The sequence below is a fragment of the Ictidomys tridecemlineatus genome, chromosome X (assembly GCF_052094955.1).
Source record: "Ictidomys tridecemlineatus isolate mIctTri1 chromosome X, mIctTri1.hap1, whole genome shotgun sequence".
NCBI lineage: Eukaryota > Metazoa > Chordata > Mammalia > Rodentia > Sciuridae > Ictidomys > Ictidomys tridecemlineatus.
The window spans coordinates 59,581,193-59,598,279 of record NC_135493.1 but is presented as its reverse complement, the minus strand read 5'-3'; the positions used below and the strand labels follow the sequence as shown (position 1 = coordinate 59,598,279).

The 17,087-nt window shown below is 37.1% G+C and overlaps 1 protein-coding gene across 20 annotated transcripts in view; it reads right to left on the bottom strand.

Moving 5' to 3' along the window:
• Window positions 1-17,087, bottom strand: part of LOC106144990 (uncharacterized) — a 44,574-nt gene that overhangs the window by 11,190 nt on the left and 16,297 nt on the right. For 15 of the 20 annotated variants that reach the window (XM_078034568.1, XM_078034571.1, XM_078034567.1 and 12 more), the window contains 2 exons: window positions 9,384-9,509; window positions 16-121 (listed from right to left, as the gene is read on the bottom strand). The gene's annotated coding sequence lies outside the window, so the exon portion shown is untranslated. Of the gene's footprint in view, window positions 1-15; window positions 122-6,842; window positions 6,897-7,732; window positions 8,833-9,383; window positions 9,510-17,087 lie in introns of all 20 variants that reach the window. The other 5 variants (XM_078034569.1, XM_078034554.1, XM_078034572.1 and 2 more) reach the window with 3 other exon arrangements.

Genomic DNA, 17,087 nt, shown 5'->3' with positions numbered 1-17,087 from the left:
TAAATTCAAACTTACCTTAGCATCCTGTATTTTTATTTGCTACATCTGATAACTCCATGTAATGGCTTCAGAATGTGTAAGTTTAAAGATCATCTGAGATGACACTTCCACTAGGAAAGGTCTAGGGAAAATAAGATGATGTAATGAGAAAGACAAAATCTTCTAGCAAAACAAGACAAAATCATATCCCTGGAAATATTGACAAATGCTGGTTAGTGGGGGCCTGCAATTGTAGCTCAGTGTTAGAGGTTGCCTAGCATGTGTGGGCACTGGGTCCTGTCCTCAGCACCACATAAAAAAATTTAAAAGGTATTGTATCCACTTAACAACTAACAAAAACTAAAAAAAAAAAAAAAAAAAAAAAAAAAAAAAAAAAAACTAGTTGGGGATCTTGGGCTATACCTCAGTGGAAGACCGCTTGCCTCTCAAGTGTGAGGCACTGGATTCAATCTCAGAACTACATAAAAATAAATAAAGATAACATATCCATCTACAACTAAAAAATACTTGAAAAAAAAAAACTAGTTGGGCCAGGTGCAGTGGTGGTTGCACGCCTGTAATCCCAGTAGCTCTGGAGGCTGAGGCAGGAGGATCACGAGTTCAAAGCCAGCGTCAGCAATGGCAAGGCACTAAGCAACTCAGTGAGATCCTGTCTCTTAATTAAATACAAAATAGAGCTGGGGATGTGGCTCTTGAAGACCTACTATGTGCCATACACTCTGTAATGGGAATCTTATTTACCCATTATTATAGTTCTGTCAGGAAGGCATCATAAACATTTTTAGAGAAGGACAAGAGTAGTAATAAAACCTGAAATTTCACTAAGAGTTTTCCTATTTTTTTCCTGAAGCCACCAGGAATCTGAATGTACAAATCTCCCCAAGTGCTCATATACAATGCTGCCAATGATATAGATTAATTAATTCATATAATGAGACACATTATTTTAAGTTATGATACTGGAAATTTTAAAACATATAAAATCAAACACATTTTCCATTCTGGACTAACCTACATTTTCAACCAAACAGATCTGTCACAAGTAGAATGAAACATTTGGATGCTGACAGTTCACAGAAAATATTATAATTAGGAATTATATTTTTAAAATAATGTCATGTATAGCAGCATCAACAAGTATGGAATCTTGAAATGTATGGTGACACAGGCCTCTAATCCCAGCTACCTGGCATGAGAATCGAAAGTTCTAGGCCAGCTTCAAAAATTTAGCACAACCCTGCTTCAAAAAAAAAAAAAATAGATGGAATTTTGTAGCTGAGTGGTAGAGTGCTTGCTTGGCATGTGTGAGGCACTGCTGGGTTTGATCCTCAGCACCATATAAAAAAATAAATTAAATAAAGAATAAAAAAGGCCTGGGGATATAGTTCAGTGGTAGAGAGCTTCTGTGTTCAAAACCTAGTGCCAACATTGTATAAAATGTTATGAAAATTTGGCCACAGATGTGCAATGCCTATACACTGAATAACACAAAATATTGCTGAGAGAATTAAGAAGGCTCTAAATCAATGTCAGAGGAAACATTCATATGTCAGAAGTCTTAGTATTAGTATAAGATTTATTCTCTCAAAACCAATTTACAGATACAATGCAATCCCAATAAAAATTCTACCAAAATCTTTAAAAAACTGACAGGCTGATTCTAAACTTCAGGTGGAAATACCTAAGATCCAGACTATGAGAACAACACTGAAAAAGAACACAGTTAGAGAGAAATATACATGATTTTAAAAAATTGTTGTGAATCTATAGTAATCAAGACAGCACACCACTGGTATCAATTTAGACAAATACATCAAAGAACAGAATGAGGAGTCCAGAAATACACCCACATCAACATGGACAGCTGATTTTTCACAAATTGAGAAAAGCAATTCAGGAGGAAGGATAGTCTATTCAATAAATGGTGCTGGGACAAGTGGATATCCATATGAATAAATGTAAACTATGATCCACACATGCTGTACCATATACAAAAATCAACTAAAAATGGATGATAAATGTACACATCGAAACCTAAATCTACAAAACATCTAGGAGAAAAAAGGAGAAATCCCATGTGATTTTGGATTAGATTACAATTTCATACATAAGACACCAAAACCTCAATTCATAATTGAAAAACTCACGGCTGGGGATATAGCTCAGTTGGTAGAGTGCTTGCCTTGCATGCACAAGGTCCTGGGGGTTCAATCCCCAGCACTACAAACAAAGAAGGAGGAGGAGGAAGAGGAGAAAAAGAAAAACTCAACACTTTGGAATTCCTCAAAGTTAAAATCTCTAGCTGGGCAGAGTGTTGCATGGCTGTAATCTCAGTAGCTCCAGAGGCTGAGGCAGGAGGATCTCAAGTTCAAAGCTAGCCTCAGGAAAAGTGAGGTTCTAAGTAACTCAGTGAGACTCTGTTTCTAAATAAAATGCATGATAGGGTTGGGAAGGTAGCTCAGTGGTCGAGTGCCCCTGAGTTCAATCCCTGGTACCTCTCCCCACAAAAAAAAAAAAAAAACGTTAATGTCGCCCAAAGTCACAGTTGAAAAAATTATAAGATAAGTATACTGGCTGTGATAAAATGTTTGAAAAGCATATATCTAATAAAGGATTTATTCTAGAATGGAAAAAAGCCCACAGAAGTTAAAAGAAGAAAATAAGACACCCCACAAGACATACAGGCAAAAGATTTGAATAGACACACTGCTAAAGAAGATATATGAATGTCAAGTATGCAAAAAGATGCTCATAATTAATCATTAGGAAAAGGGAAAAGAATGCTCAACAAAATTAATCATTAGGAAAAGGGAAGAGAAAATAACAATGAGATACTAGCACATTCCCATGAGGATGGTCAAAATTGAGAAGACTAACCATACCAAGCACTGACAGGATTGTGGAAGACACAACTCTCATACACTGCTGGTGGCAATGGAAAAGGGTACAACCATGGCCAACAGTTTGGTAGTTTCTAGTCATGTTAATCTTATATTTAAGATGTGATCCAGTCATCTATTCCTAAACATTTACTCTAAGGGAAAAATGCATATCTCCATGAAAGGCTTATGAGGAAATCTGATAGGAGTATTATTTACAAGAGTCCCTACTGAGACCAGCATGGTAGCATATGTCTATAATCACACCAGCTCTGGAGGCTGAGACAAAAGGATCACAAGTTCAAGACCAGCCTCAGCAATTTAGTGAGATCTAAGCAACTTAGTGAGATCTTTTCTCAAAATGAAAAATAAAAAGAGCTAGGGGTAAAGCACTCCTGAGTTAAATCCTCACTACAATTTTTTAAGAAGCCCCAAATTGGAAATAGTCCAAATATCTATCAACAGGTAAAAGTATAAAACACATTGTGCTATAGCTATACCACAGAATACTATTTTGTAATAAAAAAGAATGAACTAGGTTGGGGGTAACTCAGGGATGGAGCACTTGCCTAACAAGTACAAAGTCCCAAGTTTAACCCCAAAACGGCAAAAGCAAAACCAACCAAACAAACAAAAAGAATAAATGAAAGAGAAAGAACTGTTGATAAATACAATAAATTGCATAAATCTAAAATAATCCAGATTAATAAAATAAGCCAAATTTTAAAAAAGAAACCATCTTCACAATGCCAATTCAATAAATTTTTTAGACATAAAATCTATCTATAGCAAAAGAAGTGCTGTGCTTACCTGGAGACAGGGCATTAGGTGTGGTATGAAATCTAGGGATATAGAAGTGAAAGTATTTTATCTAGAAAATGAAAACTTTAGGTTTACCTCATTATTTTAAGGACTATAGCTGTGTATTATTATAATTGAGCAAATAGCTGGCATTATTTCTGAAAATACTGAATTCTTGCACTTGGCATTTTCACTAATACTTGAAAACTTCCAGACTTCTTTATTTTTGTTTGTTCTTTATATATATATATGACAATAAAGTATATTTGACATATTACATATATGGAGTATAAGTTATTTTAATTAAGATCCAATTATTGTGGTTGTACATGATGTGAAATTTCACTGTGGTGTGTTCATATATGAACACAGGAAAGTTATGTCTGATTCATTCCACTGTCTTTCCTATTTCATTCCTCACTCCCTTCCCTTCATTCCCCTTTGTCTAATCCACTAAATGTCCATTCTTCTTCTCCCCCTTGTTGTGTGTTAGCATCCACACATCATACAAAACAGTTGACCTTTGTTTTCTGAGGATTGGCTTATTTCACTTAGCATGATAGTCTCTTGATCTATCCATTTACCAGCAAAAGTCAGGAAGTCATCCTTTTTATGACTGAGTAATATTCCATTGTGTATATATGCCACAATGGAATATTAATCAGCCATAAAAACTCTGTAGGTTTTGTGCAGAGTGAGAGAGGGTTTCAATTTCATAGGGATACCCTTATCCCTACATCCTTACCAACATTTAATGTTGTATATATTCTTGATTGTTGCCATTCTGACTGGAGTTCATCAAATTTCAGTGTTGTTTTAATTTATTTTTGTCTAATTGCAAGAGGAACATTTCCTCACATATTTGTTATCAATTCATTATTTCTTCTTCTGTGACGTGCCTGTTCAGTTCCTTTGCCCATGTATTGATTCTGTTATTTGTTGTTTTGGTGTTGAATTTTTCGACTTATTTATATATCCTGGAGATTAAAGCTCTATCTGAGGTACAGAAAGAGCAATAATTTTCTCCTATTCTGTAGGCTCTCCCTTCATGTTCTTGATTGTTTCCTTTGCTGTGAAGAAGTTTTTAGTTTGACACCATCTCATTTATTGATTCTTGATTTTACTTCTTGTACTTTAGAAGTCTTGTTGAAGAAGTCAAATCCTAAGTGACTAGGAGTTTCTTGATGGAGTATTGGGCCAACATTTTCATCTAGTGGACACAGGGTGTCTGATCTAATGTCTATGTCCTTGATCTACTGTAGGTTGAGTTTTGTGCAGAGTGAGAGGGTTTAAATTTCATTCTGCTACGTATGGATTTCCAGTTTTCCCAGAACAGTTTATTGAAGGGGCTATCTTTTCTCCAAGGTATGTTTATGGCTTCCTGGCATCTTTAAAAAAGTTCACTATAGAGTATGTTGCTGGGGCATGGGCCTGTAATCCCAGTGAAATGGGAGGCAGAGACAGGAGGATTGCACGTTTAAGGCTGGTCTTGAGAACTTAGTGAGGTCCTAAGCAACTTAGGGAGATCTTGTGTCAAAAACTAAAAACAGTTGGGCACAGTGGCACATATCTATAATTCCAGTAGCTTGGGAAGCTGAAGCAGGAGGATGGTGAGTTCAAAGCCAGCCTCAACAGCTTAGTGAGACAATGCAGTGAGATTCTGACTCAAAATAAAATATACCAAAGGGCTGGGGATGTGGATCTCAATGGTTAAGTGACCCTGAGTTCAATCTCCAGTACCCTCCCCCCCAAAAAAACATAAAGAGAAAACTTTAAAAAGCTGGGGACATGTAAACATCTTACCCATCTTACCACCATTTTACAGAGGGAAGCTAGGCTCAGAGAGACTTTCCCTGTCTTATTCTTCCTGGTATCACCTTTACATGGAAAGTAGGTTCAGGATACCTGTCTGGGGCCAGGAGGGTCCCACATCTCTCTGCAATGATCTAACAGATTACAGATTGCTCAAAATAATAATAGCAAAAGAGTATTTGATTATGTGTATGTTTGTATGTATGATTATGTATGCTTCTGTATAGGTGAAATGAATGATAGCAATGATACTGGAATGTGAGAGAGGGACTAGGATTAGTCTGTTAATATAAAGTTAATTTCACTTCCTACAATTCTGTAAGGAATTATCTGAAAGTACACTGGAGGAGTTGCAAGTGGATAATACCCCATAGTGTAAACACTAAAACGGACAAGAATAAGTAAAACTGATAAAGTGAGAAAAAATAGAAAAAGTAAGTATAAAAAGTACTTAAACCCACAAAAGGTAGAAAAAGAGCAGGAAACAGAAATATGGACACTGCACAAGGGCAACACATAGAGAATAGGAACAAATAAAATAGATGTTCATTCAACCACATCAATATCACTTTGAATGTCAATGATCTAAATAAACCAAATAAAAGACAATTACCAAAAGGGATCCAAAATCCAAACACCAAATGTATTATGTCTATAAGAAACTCACTTAAATATAAAAAGGCCTAATATTAGCATGGTATGTCTTTTTCCATCACTTTACTTTTAACTTTACTCAAATGAGAGCTGGAATAGACACATGAATCTCAAGCTGGGCTGATATCAGAAAAAGAAAAGTTTACAAGAATAAAAATGGGACTGCATAATGACAAAGAGACCAAATGCTCAAGAAGACATTATAATCCTCAATGTGTAGGTGTCAAGAACATGGGGCTGGGATTGTGGCTAAGTGGTAGAGCACTTGCCTAGCATGTGTGAGGCACTGGGTTCGATCCTTAGCACCACATATAAATAAATGAATAAAATAAATGTCCATCAACATCTAAAAACAATAGTTGAAAAATAACCCCATGGAGGTTACAACTAAAAGAATTTCAGGAGAAATATATGAATCCACTGTCATAATTGGGACTTCAACATGTATTTACAAGAAAAAGAAAGTTGTGGAAAACAGGCAGACAATGATGAGAACATAGGTGAACAACACCACCATCAATCAAAGGAATAGGATTGACAGCCACAGCTTGCTTCAGCCTACCCACGATGGGCTGAAGGGTTCAACCAGGGTATTTCTTCTTCCTGAGTGAGCAGGTTAGGAGTGTGGTACCAGACACAGTCTAGGGACAAACACTACTTCTGACAAACTGCATGACTTTGCATATTTTAGTTCACCTTATCATCCCTCTAATGCCTCCTCTGCAAAACTGGGATTATGCAGTACTGACCCTGGAAGAGAAAATGTTTTGAAACAAACATTACTTTCTGTTTCATTCTGGCACAGGCAAAGGCATATAAATCCCATTATAAAAAAAAAATCAAGTGCAACGGTTTTGGGATATCTAGCTCATAATCTTGGGTCTGTATCTCAGTTTCCTCTTCTGTTAAGTAGGGGAAACATTTTTCCTTATGACATAGATTGCTACTTTGAGAATTACATGAGGTGATACCTGAAAACCCTTAGAAGAGTGTTAGGTACAAGGTCAATGAGCAAAATCCTGAGTTGTTGTATAAATACTTGCAAGATGAGATTTTTACAGCTTTGTTTTAGAGTTTGTGTTATTCATCAATTGACACATTATATTAAATCACTAAATTTCACTATGACTACTATTGGATAACCAAATTAACTATCCTGAGAATGTCAGGCACTTGGAGCAACTGATCTCAGAAAACAGCACCACCATGTCTCCACGCAGCTGAACAAGCCCAGGGGCCTTTGATTCTGTCTCATCCTCACACCATCCCCATGCCCGGCCACTGCAGGTCCCTCCTGCCCTTCCTCCAGACATGTGCTGTCCAGGCATACCCCTCCCTCTGCACACTGCTGCAGCACAGCTCCCATCTTCCCTCATCCCTCCCATGGCCTTGGGCAACATACTCCTAATGGTTGTCAGCACAAGATAGTTATCCCTTTCCAATCCTTTACAGAGAGGCCAGTGTTGCCTGAGTAATAAAATACCCAGATCATGTCATGCCCATACACTAACACTCCACACTCAGAATAAACTCCAAACTCCTTACACAGCCCAAACTCTGTGGCTCCATTTGCGCTCTCCACTTACCTCCCACCAGTCTGCACATGGTCCACCAGGATCCAGCCTCTGAGCTTGCACTCTGATCCTGATTCAACTGGTGTCTACACATTGCAGAGACACTGACAGAATGGCTGGTCCATGCCTTGCTTCTTTTTGTCATCCAGGACATAGTTCAAATGTTGCTTCTTTTTTAAAATATTTTTTAGTTGCAGTTGGACACAATAACTTTATTTTATTTATTTATTTTTATGTGGTGATGAGGATTGAACCCAGCATCTCACACATGCTAGGCAAGCGCTCTATCACTGAACCACAACCCCAGCCCCTCAAATGTTGCTTCTTGACAAAAAAAAAAAATCACTAGTAACACACCCTATCATTGTTAGCATACTTTAAGCCATCTTCCTTTTCCCCACCCTTACCTTAAGAATAATGTTCTTATTCCCAAGAAATAGAAAGTAGCCCGAGATAAAGCCTATCAAACTGGAGACATGCCAGTCTCTCCCTGTTCTCTTATTGAGAGATAGAAGAAAACTTACTGGCCCCTGAGATGGGGACATACTGGTTTCCCTGTTCTCTCCTTGAGAAGATTAAGGGACATGCTGGTTTCCCTGTCCCCCCTCTGAGAGATAGGAAAACTGCCTATCTCTGTTCCCAAGAAACAAACTTGCCTTCCACAAGACCAGGGAATGCTTACTATGTCAGTCAAGACTAAACCCACCCCTGGTGCACGACCATGATTCTAGCCTATAAAAGGAAACATTCAAGGAGGAGTTGCTGCTGCTCTCCTTGCTTGCTGCTGCTGTCCCTCTCTCTGTGCAGAGCAGCCTTGTCAGGCTCCTGACAACAAACCTGCTTCTTATCTCAGGTGTGTGTGATTAGTCCTGCACCACTTTTCTTTCATTCATAATCCTTTTCATTTTCTACTGTTTTTTTTTTACATCAAAGCACAAATCCTTATATGAAATCAGTCTGCTTATTGATATGTTTTCTTGCTTACTGCCAGTTTTCTAAATGACAATGACAACCAAAGAGCCTACCTATCTTGTTAATCTGTGTTGTTTCCTCAGAGCCTTGAACACAAATCAGTGAATAAACAGTACTTAACTGAGTGAATTGCTTGCAACCTATTTGATACAATACAGAAGACATAGACATCTAAAGTCAACAAGCAGGAAAGACCAACAATTAAATTATACATCAAACATATCAAAATATTAGAGGATCTTGGTATGAATACATAGCACCATTTTTTTAAACCTGTATGACTACCAGAACCAAATGAAGGAATACTAATAAAGTAGACACTTCCTAACTTTCCTCCGTGGTTTTGATTCAGCATTTGAAGTGAACTCAAAAATTGGCCATTTTATTAAGCAACCCCTGGTGATTCTGATGAAGTGATCAATCCATGAACCACACTTGGAAAAATGCTAATCCAACAGCTCAAATTTGTGTACCACTAATTTAATGGCACCCATGAAGATTTCTGGGACATCTGGGGAATCTCTGCTAATGTAATTCTTGTAAATCGCCCAGGTCTTTCCTTGAACCTAACACCACAGGTTATTTTCCCACATGGGATCACACTCAGAGTTCTAAGTTTTCCTGTTGGTCAGAGGATCGTGAATTGTTATCCTATTGAATAATCAAATATCATAGAAAGAAAGTGACTTACCTATAGTATCCTTGTGGTCAGTCCACTCTTTTCCAGTAGCCTGTCTAGTAGACTCCACACCACACTTGCTTCCTCTCTATGAGTTCCTGGTTCTGTATAGCATCCACACCCTTCTCTGATGTTAAACTAGAAGAGACAGGAGAAAGAAAGCATATGGAATAGAGAGGAAAGGAAGAGGATGGCAAAGCACATGAAATGCAGGGGATGGGGTGGACATGTCTTGCCTGTCCCCACTGTGCTATCGGGAAGCCATGCAATGATAGTTGTCCTTTTTCCAGCTCACACAACCCTGCCCCACACATCTTTGACAATGAAGGCCACTCATAATGGAAATGTGGAAGTCATCTTGCTTGTTGCTACATTTCCAAGTCATCTCTCTGTAGCCATGCTATTGTTAGTGTCAGAGGCATTACATTGACACAATGAAGGAGGCCAAGTTGGAATGGGAAACTTGTTGAGGCCCTAATATATGTCACAGGCTATGGGTTGATGTTTTTGGACTCTTCTAATGCTCAACGTGGTGGTCTGAGGTGGGCTTCATGACTTCCTTTCTACAGAGAGGGAGATGATCAGGCTCACAGAGCAAAGTGCATACTCAAGGGAATTCTATGGAAGTGTCAAATGAATATTGAGGCCAACTTAAAGGGCCTTCATTGGGTTAGTTGGGGACAAATAGAGCATAAAATATACAATTATAATAACAGAGGCAAACTCTTTGAGAAAAGAGGGAATACCTGAGTAATACTTACAGTAACAATACATTAACAAGAAGCAAGAGAACACAGAATACTGCCATGTAATTAAAATCCCAACTTACAATTCTAGAAGGAATAAAAGAACTACAAAATTTCTAAGCTAGTGTTGTAATAATTGATTATGGTAGGTAACATAAGTGGATGCTCATTCTGTGCCAATATTATAATAATCAATGAGACACTACAGTAACCATGCTGGTCAAGTAAAGATGGGAATAAACAACTAATAAACTGATCTTATTCCTAATATATTCCAGAAAACAAAGAGGACAGACACCATATTATCTAACACCATATTATCACTCACAATAAATACTCCTGGCACCCTCAGGTACATACAGAAACATACATAAACACACACACACACACACACACACACACACACACACACATATCCACATACACATTTGTTATTTCCCCTTATCTCACCACCAAAGATACCAAGAATTCAGTTAGGTGAATTTGCTGGGATCTAAAGCAAAAAGGCCACACATTTCAACTCAATAGATTCATTTCTTTTTTCTTGGGGGGAAGTGGGGGGTACTGGAAATGGAATTCAAGAGCACTCTACCACTGAGCCACATCCCCAGCCCTATTTTGTATTTTATTTAGAGACAGGGTCTCAGTGAGTTGCTTAGCACCTCATTTTTGCTGAGGCTGGCTTTGAACTCGTAATCCTCCTCCCTCAGCCTCCCAAGCCACTGGGTTTACAGGTGTGCATTATTGTGCCTAGCTCAAGAAATTCATTTCTAAGCACAAATTTAAAATTGAAATCTTCTAGACTATTTACATAAGTGTGATTTTTCTGAAAATGACTGATAGAATTGCCTCTAGGACAGTTTTTCCTCACTAGATTCAATACATTGCCAATGAATTTTAAAAGCTGATACTGAAATACAAGAAAATCATATTAAATATCGTACATCCTTTCAATCCTGGAGCAGGGTTTCAACCAAAAAGATCATTCACTGCTATTGTCATTTGTAGTTGAGAGTTCAATGATAATATCATAAAGATTATACTTTAAAATATTGCCATGTATGGTAGCATCTAAAATTATGAAATATTTATGAATATCTGATCACAGATGTGCCATGCTGATACAATGAATACCAGACATCTTTGCTGAGGCAATTAAAGAAGATCTAAATAAATGGAGGACACACCATCTTCATAGGTTAGAAGACTTAGTATTATTTATTCTTTCAAAACTAATCTATAGATTCAATGCAATCCTAATAAAAATTCTAACAAAATGGATAATAAAACTAGAAGGCTAATTCTAAAATTCAAATGAAAATACAAAGAATCAATATTATGAAGGAAATTTTTGTAAAATGACAGAGAACAATGTACCTAATTTCAAAAAAATTTACGAATCTACAGTAATCAAGACAGTAAGTTTCTGGCATCAGGTTAGCCAAATATGTATATCAAAGGAACAGCATAGAGAGTCTATAAATACACCAAGACATATATGGATAACTGATTTTTCACAAGGATACAAAGTCAATTTAGTAGAGAATAGACAATCTTTTCAACAAAAGGTTCTGGAACAAATGGATATCCAAATGTGCAAGTATCCACTGTGATCCATATACTATATCATATAAAACTCTACTCAAATAGATCATATATCTAAACATAAATCCTAAACCTATAACATGTCTAGCAAAAAACAGAGGAAAATCCTTATTGAGTATGGATTAGGTACAGATTTCTTAGATGAGACACCACAATAATAATAATTGAAAAACTCAAGAATTTGAAATTTGGAATTACTCCCAGTTAAAAACTACAGCTCTGCTGGGGATAGTGGCATAAGCCTGTAATCCCAGCATCTTGGGAGGCTAAGACAGGAGGGCTGGAAGTTCAAAGACAGCCTTAGCAACTTAGGGAGGCCCTAAGCAATGTAGAGAGACCTTGTCTCAAAAACAAACCAATAAATAAGTAAAAATAAAAACAAGAGGTTGTGGTTTTGGCTTAATGGTAGAGTGCTTGCTTAGCATGCATGAGACTGGGTTTGATTATCAGCACCACATTAAAAAAATAAATAAATAAAATAAAGGTATTTTGTCTATCTACAACTAAAAAATTTGGGAAAAATAGTAAAATAAAATAAAAACAAAATAGAAACAAGAATATATTAGTGGGGCTGGGGTTGTAGCTTAGAGGTAGAGTGCTTGCCTCACAGTTATGAGGCACTGGGTTCAATCCTCAGCACCACATAAAAATAAATAAAGGTATTGTGCTCATCTACAACAAAAATATATTTTAAAAAGAATATACTGGTGTCTGAAAAACATAAAATAATCATGTAAAACATCAATTCTTCCAAATTTGTGATTGGAAGAGAGAATACAGAAGTCATCGGTTGAGAAAAATATATTTTAAAAAATCATATATCTGTAATAGGATTTGTATCTAGAATATTGAAAATCTCATAGCAGTTAATAAGGAGAAAATAGAGACACCACAAGAGAAACAGCCAGAATATTTGAATAGATACCACAATAAAGAGGATATACAAACATCAAGTTTGTGAAAAAATGCTCAACATCCTTAACCATTAGGAAAAGATCAATGAAATCTATAAGATAGCAGTACACTCCCAGTGGAAAGGCCTAAGGTCAAAACACTGAACACACCAAGTACCGCCAAAGTACTAGAGGATACAGCCCTCATACAATACTAGTGGCAATAAAAACTGATACAACCACTGCCATTTGGAAGCTTCTTACCATGTTAATCTTATAGCTATGTTATGATCCAGACATAGAGCCCCAAGAAGCTACTAATTATTTAACTAGTGAAAGAAAGCACCATAATTTTACAAAAGTATTTATTCACAAATGCTCTTAAGACCTTTGTTAACAAGAGCCCCAAACTGGAAACAATCCCCACATCTAACAGCAGGTGAATGGATAAAACAAATTATTCTATATCTATAAATTGGATTATGGGAATCAACAAAAATAATGATTCATTGATATATGTAACAAAATGAATAAATCCCAAAATGGGATGAATGAAAGAAGCCAAATCAACAAAATCAAAAGATAAGCAAACAAAACACCTTTGGGATTCATTTTCAATGAATTTCTAGGACATAGAATCTACTCGTAGTAAAATGTTTGTCTGTCTGCCTAACGATAGGGTAGTGTAAGTGATAGGCATACCACGTACTACAAAACTGAAAATGTTCTGTCCTAGGGAATGATAATATTTAGGTCTATCTGGATATTTTAGGAGCTATAGTAGGGTATTATAATAGAGTAAGTTATATGGTATCATTATTTTTGAAAACACTGAATGCTTGTAAATGACATTTTAATAATTTTAGCTAATACTATATATAAATTCCTGGCTTCTTTAAAAAACATTATAAAGTACATTAAAAACATGGCTTCATGGAAGAATGCTAGGAAGATGTTCTAATCAACTCTATATTTCAACACCCATCAGAGAGATACATGGGAATCACTAATTATTATTTCAGCAGGTATTATCATTGAAGGTCCCAGCAATCGGGTATGGGTTAGTGCTCTTATCCCCATTTTACAGAAGAGGAGGCTGGGCTCAAAGTCTCTGATGAATCCAATCAGGCCTTCCCTCTCCTATATACCAAGGTGACTCTACAGAGGTCACCAGAACTTCCCAAAGGACCTGGAACTGGACCAATCATCACTGTGACTTTTCCACCTCCTCAGCTACTGAAGATGTGAAGAAGAACAAGAACTCAGGGAATGGTTGTGTGACAGTGCAGGCAAAGACAGGAGAAGGAACTCACCCTGGGGTGGCTCAGGCACAATCTAGGAAAAGATTCTCACTCTTGTTTCAGTGTCCCTCTCTGAAGATTCAGTGTCACCTTCTCCTAGAGCTCCAAGAAGCTACTCAAGCTGCAAGTCATGTGCACCATTGATGTAAATACAGAGTGCCCCAACAGAGTACAGAAAAAGGACAATTATTCGATGAAAAGGTGAAGAACTTCTTCACCACAACTCCATTACACTGCACAGCACAAGAGATGGCACGGAGTTCCCTATGTAATATGGATGAGTGTGTGTGTTACCTTTCTAGCATTCTCAAATACTCATTAAAGTATAGCAATTCTCATTAATGCTAAGAAATAACCTCATTAAAGAGCAGTGTACTTGGGAAGTTGGAATGGAAAGGAAACAAACACTGGCTTTCTGGATGATGAACCAAATACTATGCTGGATTGAAGGTTGCCCCATGAACTCCTCACAAGGGTCCCTTGATGGAAACAATCAGTTACAATCAACATACACACACACAGAAAATGTCAAGTAAATTATCAAGCTGGATAAGAATACCATGTGTATTGCAGAAAAATAATGGTATTTTATTTAGAAAGTTCTTATATTGAGCAAAAGGTAATAATCATCTCATTTTGAATAGTGATTATCTTTATGAGAGAAAGAAAGGGATGTAATTAAGAAGTAATAATTTTTTATTTACTCTGTTCTTGAAATATATAAGTAACAGATATTTTAGGAACTATGAATTTAACATATATAATCTCTCCTCTTCATTGCTATTGTTTAATACAGAGTCACGTGAAGAAGTTAAAGAAGAAGTTAAAAGTATTAATACTCAGAATTCTCATTGTCACTGATATTTACATTAGGCTATTTAATTACATTGTTTTTTTCTGTGCAGACATATATGCAAATATAATATACATGCATATGTTACATTTCATATAACTAGCATTATATATATATATATACACATACATATCTTGTACTCTGTTTTTCTGTTTTTTTATTTATCTGAATTTTTATGCTAAGTACTAATACATAAAGGAAACTTTCTTGTCTTTGGATACATGAAGTGGTTGAACCCAGCGGCGCCTACCCACTTAGCTACATCCTCAGCTCATTTTATTTTTATTTCATGAAGGATCTTACTAAGTTTCTGAGGCTAGCTTTGAACTTGAGATCCTACAATCTCAGCCTCCTGAGTTTCTGGGATTATAGGCTTGTGCCACCTTGCCTGGCCAAGCCCCCTTTCTTGAACAATGTGCCTGATTTGAAATTCCATATCTATAGCATAGTAAGTAATATATGTGCATCTGCTCATAAGCTTTCTAGAGACTTCATTTAATCTCTATGTAAACTACATAATACAAAAGTTATAAAATCAAATGTTTGTGATAACACCTCTGAAACACATGGTAGTATCATCTCCATACTTATCATTCACATTTTGGATGTGTGGTGGAATGAGGATGAGGATGATGATGATGATCAGTAATACAGGATGTCATATTAGAGCACATAATAAATAAATTATTTGCTCTAGATCATACAAAGAGCAAGTAGTAGTTCAGAGGGTCGCACCCAGGTCTTCTCACCTCAAAGGCCAGGCTGCTAACCACTTTTTCTATACACAGTGTCCTTCTGTGTCAGTTCAAAAGTCAACAAAGTAAAAGGACCTACTTAAGGTCTTGTGGTCAATAGATGGCTGTGGCATCCAGGATGCAGGCTGGATGACTCCCAGCATCAGTCTAGCTAACCCATTATTGCAAGAAAGCAGAAAGCACATAGAATCTAAGGAATGAAATAGGAACAACATTTTCTTCTTTTGCTACCTTCCAGATGCTCTAAGCTCCAAATCTTCTCTTTTATGGGATACAGAAATGTTTCCTTGGAATCAGCAATTCTTCTAAGAAACTATCCCATGCATACAAGTAAAATAGAAAGAGGAATAAGCATAAAGCCTTTCCTGGCAGAACAAATCAGAACAGCAGAAAACTAGAAATAAGACACACATCCACCAAGAAGGAACTGACTAAATAATCTAAGGCACATCTACATCCTAGAGTACTATGCAGGTACAATGCAGTACTTCCAGTACTAAGCCAGGAAGACTCCCTTTCTTTTGTACTATTCACTTCACCTTAGGATATATTGTCAAATAAGAAACCAAGGCACAAGAAAGTGTGTTGAGCATCTGCTGTCCAATCTCATAGGCACCAACTATAACTGGGTATTTAAGTTGATTAAATTTATATTAAATAAAAGATTCTGTTTCTCTATCACACCCATCACATTTTAGGTATTCAACTACCACAGACATAAAGCAGCCATTGTGTTGGACAACGTACACACAGAATATTTTCATCTCTATAGAAACTCAGACTAATTTTCGATATACTACTTCTTACCTATGAATTAGAAGAAGAATCAAATAAATATTATAGTTTGTTATATTTTTAAAATTCTAAGGCTAAAATTAAAAAAATCAAATGGTGTATATTCTCTCAAACGTATTTACTGGATCCATGTGATGAATAGAACAAGAAATATCAAGCAACCAGGTAGCCATGAGTAACTCTGTTGAGAGCCACAGCCGAATTGGCCCCAGCCAACTTCCAGCTGATTGGCTCACAGCAGCCCCAGCAAACTTCCAGCTGATTGGCTCACCACGGCTCCAGCAACTGCGGTGATGCTCATTGGAGTGTTTCCCCGCCCCTTTCAGACCACGGAGCTGCTCATTGGGGGACTCTTTTGGCTCTGCCCACGCAACCCAGGCAATCAGCCTCAAGAGGGGGAGGAGTGGGGGTTCCCCGGAAGCCTGTGGTGGCAGTTGGACTCTGAGGGAATTCCTGAAGAGCTCCTGTGGTGCTGCATGTGTTCTAAAAATAAAGTTTGTTTGTGCTTGACAAGTGGCTCGTGAATTGTGCCCAGCCAGGCTGTGGCATTATCAAGCAACCAGGTAGCCATGAGTAACTCTATTACCCAGATTGATTCTTCTAAAAATATGTCCTACCAAAAGGAACCAGGATCCTATGGAGACATGTCTGATTACAGGTCAGGGTTAGAACTAAACATGGTGAATCTGGACAAAGCTATCATAACTGAAATTATATCAAGAATACTCAGAAGCCACTGAAGCCTCCTATTGGGCAAAAACAGAGAAA